Source organism: Nanorana parkeri, unplaced genomic scaffold (assembly GCF_000935625.1).
Source record: "Nanorana parkeri isolate BGI_ZX_2015 unplaced genomic scaffold, ASM93562v1 scaffold649, whole genome shotgun sequence".
Taxonomy (NCBI): Eukaryota; Metazoa; Chordata; class Amphibia; order Anura; family Dicroglossidae; genus Nanorana; species Nanorana parkeri.
In genome coordinates, this window is record NW_017306917.1 from 104,863 (window position 1) to 115,665 (window position 10,803).

A 10,803-nucleotide genomic window follows, 5' to 3' on the forward strand; every position below is an offset into this window, starting at 1 on the left:
CCAGAAGGTCCAGTGGTAAGGAGAGAAATAAAGTTTTTTTTTTTTTTTTTGGGGGGGGATCTGTTTTTTAAACCATTTATGTTGGGTGGGTGGGGGCAGGAAGCTTGCAAAAAAAAATGGACCTTCAATTTGGCATGCACGATCCACTTTAGGTCAATGGGGTCCATTTCTTACCACTGCACCATCTTCTGAATTCCATGCATAAATAAGGCTTAGCTTTAAAGAAAACTAATTACTTTCAATGGTATAAGAGCATAGCAGGAAATTAGCACTTTTGTCCTGATACTGTACGGATTGGCTTTGTCTAGCTATTTAAACCAAACACCTCTTAAAAGATGCAAGGTAGAAAAGATAAAGAAGGGGAAGCACAATTGTAGCCTTTCATTACACGATTGGTTATGCTTTTGAGAGTTGTATTATTTTGCGTGCACCGAATAAGTGTCATCTGTGAAAAAAGAAACTACAAAAGACTACTGGGAGGTCAAAGCTTTAGATTTCTCATCACATCTGCTTAAGTAGGAAAAAAAAAATCTTTTTTTTTTCTGCTCTATTTCAGAGTGTTATTTAACATTGCCATAGCTTTGAACAGGCCATATTGAGATAAGGTTTCTCGCAGACACATCAGAATGAAGACTATTGATGAGTGCTAGGTAAATGTGTATTAATCTTCACAGGAATTTGAATGGTAAGAGCCTCGGAAGAAAAGAGCAAATGTTTGCCTCGACCGCGCGATGTGTGTGCCTCTAATCAGAACCGAAAGGCAAAAAAATCCAGCAGAGCTGTCTTTACAATATACTGTGTCTGCTTCATTTTATCTGATGGATTGTATCGAGGTGGCAGAGACACAAGTATTGTGACAAGTATTGGACGGCATATAAAGGCTTCAGTCCCTGGCATTCATTGTTGAATCTGTCCTCTGTTGCTACTGTGTTAGCTACAACCAATTGGTAACACAAGTAGCCAAACAGCCAATCTTTTCATTGCAGCTCAATATATAAAGTATGCAGACTTGGTCATGAGTAAGAAAGCCAGCCCTGGAACGGGAGATGGAGGTGTCTGTGTATGGTCTGCATGACTGGGTTTGGCGAGGCAAAGGAGCAGCAAGAAAAATAAAGGAGGACAAGGTGGGACACTTACCTGATTGATCGGATGCTAAGAGGGGGAGTTGTATGTGGATCACTGAGGAAAGAAGGGTTCACATCCAGATGGAGTCAGCAGCATTGATTCAGTGTCCCACCATCCTGCCCTCTTTATTCTGTTGAGTGTTCTTATTGTTTTGTGGTGTGCTCTTTTTTACTATTGTCACTATAACCGGTTAGGGTACAGGTATTCCTCACTTAACAACCAAGTTCCGTTCCTACGACCAGGTCGTTAAACGGATTGGTCGTTAAGTGAGGAACTCTATACAGTACTGTACTGCATTAGTACAGTACTGTATAGCGTTGCCGATGTACAGTACCGAACAGTGTACTGTACATCGGGCAATGAAAATACTTACCAGGACCCGCAGTGAAGATCGGAAGGCACCACTTCCGCCGGCGATGCGGCGCACTGACTCTGACGCGCAACATCGGAGGTCGATCGGCGGTCCGTCGTGAGTGCGAGTGGTCACAAAACAGGTAAGTCGGTAAGCGAGGAACATCTGTATTAGGTACAGCATTCAGAAGGGCATTTGCAGTTTAGGTTTAATTGAAAGAGGGGAGCCGTCTTCGGTATGGCATCCCTGTGGTAATGGATCATGTGATTATTCATTTGGTATCTGCAGTTATAGTTCAATGTTCCTGAGATGGTTTTGGGCAGCTGGAGGCCTAGTATGCAGATACTGGCTGGATGTTGCAGGGACCTTCAAGGACCTTAATCCCAGTTACGGTTATTTTGTTAAGGTTGTTATCTGACTTGGTTTTTATTAAAATGGATGTTGTGGCCACACAAATCCTACCCCTGGTGGTGTGTCAGTTATTTCAAAAGGGGGTGGAGTTGGAGGATTGGTTTGGATGGCCAGTTGACCTGGACGGACGTACACAATACCCTTGCCATGAGCAAAGTGGTTATGACAAAATTGTTTTTGGTGCAAAATTTTTCAGAACTGGAAACTCTCCATCTGGCTCATTGAGCTGCTTAGATGATATGTCTGTGAAAAAAACAATCTACTTTAACATCTTAAAAACCTACTGTGATTTTAATGCACTATTGCCTCTAGAGTGTACAGAGAAATTAGCAAAATAAAGAAAAAATACAAAAATATAAAGAAAAAGCCAGACAGTTACAGAATGACCAAACTTTTTCAAGCTGAGGTAAACAGAAAAGTGTGTGTCCTTTACCTGTCACCCTTTACCTCTTTTCTTCCTCCCTCTCCTTTCATTCTTTCTAATTTACTATCTCCTCTGACTCAAATCGTGTTGAGTTAGTGGATTGTGTTCAGAAACTTCAGTCACGAATATAGTATAATCTTTTGCACTTGAATATTATTGATTAAGTGACTCTTGTACGGTTTACATGTTATGTTGTATGCTTTATTATTGTTGTCAAAACTTTATAAAAACTTTGAATTAAAAATAAAACTTGAAGAGGACAGGCTACAGTAGTCGATGACCCCTCATGGTTCTTCTCTGTCTAGCTAAGAAACGGAAACTGAGACTTTAGTAGGATCACCAAAGCTCTGTATGTTTTTTCTGTAGTTTGTAAATGCTGTGCTTCCCTTCTATAGGATAACCTGGTTTACGTTTGCTTAGCTGTCATGGAGCATATGCACACTTGGCAGTTACAGAAACAATTATAGAAATTAATATAAAATCTGAAAATGTATAAATATGAAGTGGAAAGATAGTCTGTGATATGTTATCTTAGAAATGTAAGAGGATCTTTTCAGACAACTAGACTCTTGCAGTAAAATGATCATGGAAAGGTTTACAAAAGCTGAGCTTAAAAGTGGAGATTTCCCTTAGGGCCAGGACTAAGTCAGATCTTTCATCAGATGAAAAGAATGGCCATCTGTTTTTAATTTTTTTTCCCCCTCCCAACCATCATCAGGGCCACAAATTTAAACCCACCTGGAGTCATTTTTTTCTCTGTTTTGTTGAACAGATTTTGATTTTTAAGCATGCCTGAAAATCTATGTGACCGAAGCCAAGGACTTTTATTGTAAATGAGCACTCGTTATCTAGGCACGTACTGTATGTAAATACAACTTGTTCAGGTGGTTCAGCGATGTTCAGGTGGTTTGTAGCACTAGGGAAAATCACATCGTGAGCAGATGGCCTAATGAAAACCCAATGTATACTTTATTTTATTTGTTTATCAAAATTTTTATAGGATTTATTATTTTTGTTGGTGGTGGTTGCTGTTTTTGACCACATCTTGTTGAATATACAAGAGGATCCTAAGCCAGAAGGTTTCGGGAACTAGGCTATTGTGTCTTAAATGGGTAACTTTACCCAAAAAGGAAATTTTAATTGGTGAGGGGAAACCGTGATGGCATTTAATAACCAACTGCTTAGACCCCATAGAGACTCCAGTGTCCAAATATCCTCACAATATTCAAAAATTCTTCTTACATATCCTTGGAATGTGATCAACTTGTATATCTTTCCAAAGTGTTTTGAAGTCTATCTTTAACCATATGGGGTTTTTTTTTTCCATTGAGGTGGTGAGGATTTAGAAGCTATGTCAAGTTTTGTTGGTGTTTGTTATTCACCCTCTCAGTCTGTCTTTCTAAACATTGTCACCAGGACTGAAAGTGAGGGAAAATAAAACAAAAAAATTGAGTTGTCACCAGAACAACAAATTAAAATTGTAAGTACCAAGTGGTTCACATGTGCCCTGGATCGGCAAAGCACAGGTTTACTTTAAAAAGGATTGTTTCTTATGCACGGTCTACATTGTTTGTGTATTAGTATATTCTGGAGATGCCTTGTTTGTATAGCCATGGACTGCAAAGGAAAAGATGACATCTTTATTCATCCTTTCTGCACAGACTTTTGTTGAGGGTGATTCACAATTATATGGCCAACATATTCTTCTGGGAAAGTTTTCCACAAGAGTTTGGAGTGTGCCTATGGGAATTTGTGCCCATTCAGTGAAAAGAGCATTTATGAGGTCTGGTAGTGATGTTGGATGAGAACTGGCTTGCAACCAGTGTTTCAATTTATCCCAAAGGTGTTCAGTAGGGTTGATGTTGATGATCTTGATGATGATGTTGATGTTGATCTTTGCAGGCCACAAATTACTCATCAAATCATGTCTTTATGGAGCTAGGTATGGAGTTGGCTTTGCGCAAAGGGGCACAGTCATTCTGGAACAGAAAATGAACTTCCCCAAACTGTGGCCCAAATAAGGTTGAAAGCACACAATTAAAATATTTTGCACGATCTAGCTCTATTTGAAGGGTTGTCTACTTATTTTTGGCCATATGGGTAGGTGTGAGTACCAGGTATCTTCAAACGTTTGGCCATATGGTGTACGAGATGACCAGCAGAAAATAACATTTCAAGTAACTGTGCTCAGAAAAAGGCAGACAGAGATCAAAAGACTAGTAAACAATATTATCTGTGCTTTCCCTGCAGCTGATCTTTTTCCCTTTACTGACTTACCATTCCTTGTTCTGCACTGTATCGCTATGTGAAAGCAGTCAACATGGTAGAGCCAGGGCTTTGCCTACTGATCTCAGAACCACCAAAAGGGAGAACAGTAAGGCCCCTTTCACACAGGTGGTCTGATCGGGTCTGCCTGTCAGTTTTTCAAACGGACCCGCTCAGATGCCCAATGATAGTCTATGGGCAGCTGGGTGTAAACGAATGGGCATCCGTTTACACCCAGTTACCCCCGACTCCAGCCTGATCTGGAAAAACAGACAGATCAGAGATCCTTTTTAATGGTCCTGATCATGCCAGATCGGGGGTAATCTGATCTAAATGGACACATGTCCATTTACATCCCGTTCCCCATAGTCCGGTCATTTCAGTTGTTTCCTCCATCAAAAGATGGAGGAAAAACTGGACAGATACAGATGTCACAGCAATGGCATCCAATGTGTACCGCTCCAAGCAGGAGGGAATCTGTGCATAGAAATCTTCTGATCAGCCCATGTTAACCAGCATCATAATATAGGTTGGGTCGGCCTATCCAGCCCAGAATATCATACAAGTAACATTTTGATACACATCAGTTTCTTTACCGAGCTGGGAAAACAATCTAGATAATTATATTAGAATTTAATTTTGTTCTCGCAAAGTCCTCTATAGGAATAAATCCAATCCTATATTCTGCTCCATGACCATTAGCCCAAAAGCCTCTGTCACCATCCTTTCACTGTTCATAAAGTATCAATCTTTGATACATTAATTAGATCAGAAATCCAGGGAAGGCATAATCATACCGCTAATGTCTAGTGTGCCCTTCCCCCATTCGATCTGTCATGTTAGCTGTTGAATATATGTATGCTTAAATATTCAGAAATGCAGCAGATCTCCCTGAGCCTGGATGCTTGCACCTATCCCCAGACATCATTAGATCCTTCGACTTGACTAATGAATCTGTGTCAGTCGAGAAACTCTAATGCCAATTTTGGATGGGAACAGCTGCCATTTCTTATCTATATCTCCCCAGCTATTGAGATGTACTGTACATTGCAGAGAACACTGCAGTGCATGTAGACCAGATCTTCTTAGCCTGGAAATCAAATTATCTAGCCTTAAAAAAGCCTATATTTAGGTTATAATATTATAGGCAAGAATAGTGTTTATTTATTTTTTTAACTATGTTGCAGTTATATCTTGTGTGTCTAGAATAGCCATTTAGGGATTCTTCTTTTCGCACAGGATAAGCAGATTTACAGCACGATTGCAGCTAAATATACACAGGTAAATTGTTTTACCTCTTAAAAAAACGTACAATCTCTTCTGCTATTTATGATATTCACACATTCCTTCCACATTGTATATGCAAGTGAGTGGCCACACTTTTCTCTGTTAAAGATAAGCCATAAAGCTCGTGTAGCAACCCCCTGACTCCCCCAGGCATATGAGGCACCGCAGGGGCAGCATGGTATAGCATTTCACCTCTGGTCCTCGGCAATAGCAGAGCAATGCGAACAGTTGGGCACCAGTAAATTTTAGATGAAATTAAGGAGTATATTGACTCTTACTCAACCTTTCTGGGAGAAAGGGTTAGGGCACTGGACACCCACGGACTTGCAGATTTCAGAAGAGAGAATCAAAAAGTACTTACAGCCTTTACAGATAGAGAACCTTTAAGCCAAGCTGGCATTCTGTGAAATTGAGCTTCTGGTTGTAAGATACGTAATGGTTAAGCTGCCAACTCTTTGGGGAAAAATCGCCATACTTTAGCCATGACCAAGCTTCTGCCCCGCTTCTCATGTATCTCATTCAGGCTGAAGTTCCTCCATGATGTTTCAATCCCCAGGCCTAACATAGCTGGTTTAAAAACCCAGGCCTAGGTCCAAGCAAATGGTCACCCTCCTCAGACCTAGGAGGATCAAACATGCAACCTCATCCCTCCTACAGGCAGGAGGAAGACTAAACTTCCAAGGTCACTCTCAAATATGTATACCCTCACCCAGCCTGCACCACTAGCAATACACCTCCCAGTAGTTGGCCAGGGAGATATAAAGATTCATAATGCTGATTACTGCAGACTTCACACTATTGCCATGGATGCTCACACCCCACATCAGCTGGCAGAAGCAAGCAATAACCGGCATTTAGGAGAAACTTACAAAAGTCACACTATCAATCAAACTCAAGCTGACTACAGCCTGATAACTTCTAAATTTAAATAAAGACACTGCTGCTTAGGGCATGGTGGCAACACTTGGTCACCTCCCTGCAAATCACCTTGCTCACTGGACATTGAAGACACTCTGATAAGGGCATCCCTTATCGCTGTTCTCCATTCTCCATACAAAAGCAAATAGACTTAGTGATAACCTCGCTGATTTATTAGCATGTTAATGAAGGGGGAGGGGCAAATCAGGGAGCATATTAAACTTTAACTATAAGTAATGCAGCTAGATCTTCTCCCTGCCCCCAGCTGGCAACTAGTCAGTAAAAGGGGATGAAGCACCTTGATAATCGCATGTCAATGTTACGCCACTGTCTTCCCATGTCACCATTTGTCACTATGTCACTATTTGTTAGCATTTGAGCCAAACTATTGAAAGGGATTTCTCTTTCAATAGTTTTTTTCATTAAAGTTTTATGAACAAGTTTAAACAAAGTTACAGAGATACACGTTTCTACCATGGACATTCAGTTGACATCCAGTGAATATTGGTAGAAATCTTAGGGAGCAATCCTTTAACCCTCTTGAATGCAGGTGGGCATTTTTTTAAAACTCCTTTCCCACTCCCCCTGCATGTTGTCAGCATTTTAAACAGCCAGCGATGGCTGTGTACATACAAGCGTTCAAGTGGCTATAGAGCTGCCCAATAGCTTGTATGTTGTGTGCAAGTGTGCGTCCTACCTCACTCCACCGCCTCCTATGATGGGCTCAGCTGTCCTCCGTGCAGGACCGGAACAGCGGCTCTCTGAATTGAGATCTCTGAACGCGGAAGTGATGTGTATTACATCACTTCCGCCTTTAGCCTGTCATCTCTCTGCCTTCTGTAGCCGGTGAAGAAGCTAATTAAGCAGATTTCTGCTTCATCAGCTTCTTTGGGGTCCTCTAGTAGACACCTGATGTCTCCATAAAGATGACCTATCACTATTTATTTGCTATCACATAGGGGGCTGCTTAGCAATAAAGTTAAGCGTAACAAAAAAAGTCCCATATAAAAAAAAACAAAAATGTTTTTTTTCTTAGTTTCCGACCCCATGTACACACACAAGCAAACACAAACACGTGTTGGGTCCGCCTACATGCAAACACTATGATTGTGCCACACGCGTTACAGATCACCATGAACATATGAGTATGAGCAATCATTCTCGGGCCATCAATCACTGTTAAAGCTAAACTGATAAGCGGTAAAAGCTTTTAAAACGTCGCCTATGGCCAATTTTGGGTATGGTAGTTTTTTTGTGGGCACATACACTTTTAAGACTTGACATGTTTGGTGTCTATTTATCCAACGTTACCCCATCTTATATAGTTTACCATAAAATTGGGTGATAATAAATGTTTCATAACATAATGTAGGGAAAACAGTTTTTTATTTTTCAAAATTTTCACTGCTATTTTTTAATATAGTTTAAAAAAAAATCCCAGTGGTGATTAAATATCACAAAAGGAAAGCTCTGTCTGTCCCCCCAAAAAATATAAATTCATTGTGGTACAGCATAGCATGACTTAATAAATGTCAGTCAAAGTACTTCAGCGCTGAATACTGAAAAATGGCCTGGACAGGAAGGTGGTTTAACACCCCGAGCTTCAAGTGGTTAATTATTCATCTATTACGTTAGTATGGGTGGAAGCTTTGACAAGTGTAGAGAGTATGTGGTAGGTGCTTGGGTCGGTATAGGTAAAGAAAATAGGTGCAATAGGTAAAACATAGGGTGCCAGAGGAAAGACAGGGAGGGGATGCATAAAGAAACAGGAAGGGGGAGGAAAAAAATCTCCTACACATCCCCATCCAAGATAGAGGTTTTCAGGCGGAAGCGACGCATGGACACATTGGACCCATAGAAACCAAACAGTGGTACATTTCTTGTAGATGTCCGTGAGTATTCTAGTAAGTTTCTCAGAACGAGTGTATGAATTACATGACCTCTTTACAATTTTGTTTTTTCCAAACCTTCGCAATGGTTTGTTTGGCTGCCAGCAGCACAGTTTAATTTGTGGATTATTGAGAAAGGGAGGTTGTCGGCTTTCAAGATGCTCATACCAGGTCAAATCAAGGTATACTCTGCCTGCATTAAAAAATATATATGTTTAATAATGTATTCATGAATAAAGAGCAGCTTTAAATTATGTCTTTTATATCTGTCTGGAGTTAGGCTTGAATGACGTGTAGTACCTTGCCAGGACTTTCCTGGGTTTTACAAGTTTCATGCTCCGTATTTTGCTGTCTACCTCCTTTTTAGTCTGATGAGCAGAAAGCTGACTTACACACATCGAATCAGTGGATAATAATATATCATTGCCCAGATACACTGCAAAGAGGGACTGAGAAATAAAGTTAATTGGCATGTAAATAGGCTCTTGCGTATTTATCTGTGGCTCATTGCAATCTGTCAATGTCCTAGCTGTTCCCCCAAAATGATTTAAAAGAGGTAAAAATCTCCTCTTTTCCTTTCCTAGGTAATTTCGTGCGACAATCCGCTTTGAATTGTTCATCAGCTCAGCTGCTGCACGCACATTACTTTAATGTTTTCTTGCCTTCAGCTCATTCTCTGCTCTGATTTTTGGAAACGTGAACTGGATGGAATACAGTGGTCATTTGCCAGTGGGCATACAGCAATTTTTGTTTTATGTTCTCTTGCAAAAAATACTGGCCTCGGAAATAATGTATGATTGTGATAAATGTAAAAGTGTATTTACAGCAAAGATTGCACTAAATAGCAGCTGGGCAACGGGGAGAAAATACACATTTTGAGGAGTACAGTAGGCAAGACATGAAATGGCTTGTCTCGCATTAGAAAAACATAGTAAGGGGAATTTATCAAAACTGGAGCAAAGAAAATCTGGAGCAGCTGTGCACAGCAACCAATCAGATTCTCTCTTTCATTATAAAATCTTAACTGAACTAACTAAAGAAAGAAGCTGATTGGTTGCCATGGGCAACTGCTCCAGCTTTTTTCTGCTCCAGTTTTGATAAATTCCCCTCAGTGTGTCGTATGGCTCACAGGCTGATCAGCTGGTTTTATTCTATGAAAAGTGTTGCTGGTAGACGCCTAATCACCATTTGAAATGTATACGTCCACCTATCAGATAGTTCTCTCTTCCATTTTTCTGACTACCCAACCTCTTACCTCTTACCACCTACCTTCCTCTTTACCCTTATCTCCTATCTTTACTTCTATCTCTCCTGTCTTTCTCTCTTCTCTCCTGGTCCTTCCCTCGTCACCTCTGTCCGATGGACCGATGGTACAAGCCCAGGATGGCTCGTAGTTTCAACCGCGGTCTGCTTATCCGGTATTGTACTTATTGCCTAGAAGAGCAGCACCCTTAGCCAAAGTATTGTGCACAACCGTTATGTTGTTCTTCCCGAATCGCTCCATACCGGACTGGTGAAGCCCCTTCCCCCCAGTATGTCTTGTACTCCGTTCCAGACTTCATGTTACTAAATGTGATGTTTGTACTCCTGAAAAATGTTATGTTGAAAATTGCTACACTGAAGTTTTGATATCAATGACGCTTTAATGTACATGTGCAATTTTTCAATAAAAAACTTTTGAAGATAAAAAAAACTTAAAAAGAAAAGTTTTGCTGGGCAGAACTTTCACAAAAGCAAACCGGTTCTGGGTGGGCAGTAGTGGCACGAATCCCTGGTGAGATTCTTAAATCTCTCTGAGACTAGTGGTGAAGATAAGGACAGAGTTGCTTTAACCATGTATGTTACCCTAATGCAGAAGTGTTAATGGGCCTTTAACCACTTTCTATCTGCTTCTTTTAATTGAATGGCCTGTTGGTGCACTCCCCACATTTTAAAACAGCATTTTTTCAATGCTGCTGCATGCATGTAGAGAATGCTGAAGAGCCTGATAGAGGCTGCAGCATTGGAACAGAACAAAATTAGGAGACACAGCCCACCCATGTCTCCTTTTCAATTTAACTATTTAGACGGGCAGGGTATAGGTTGATCCTTGATAGAGGGTTGGTATGGATTTAAAGAGGGGTACCCATGTT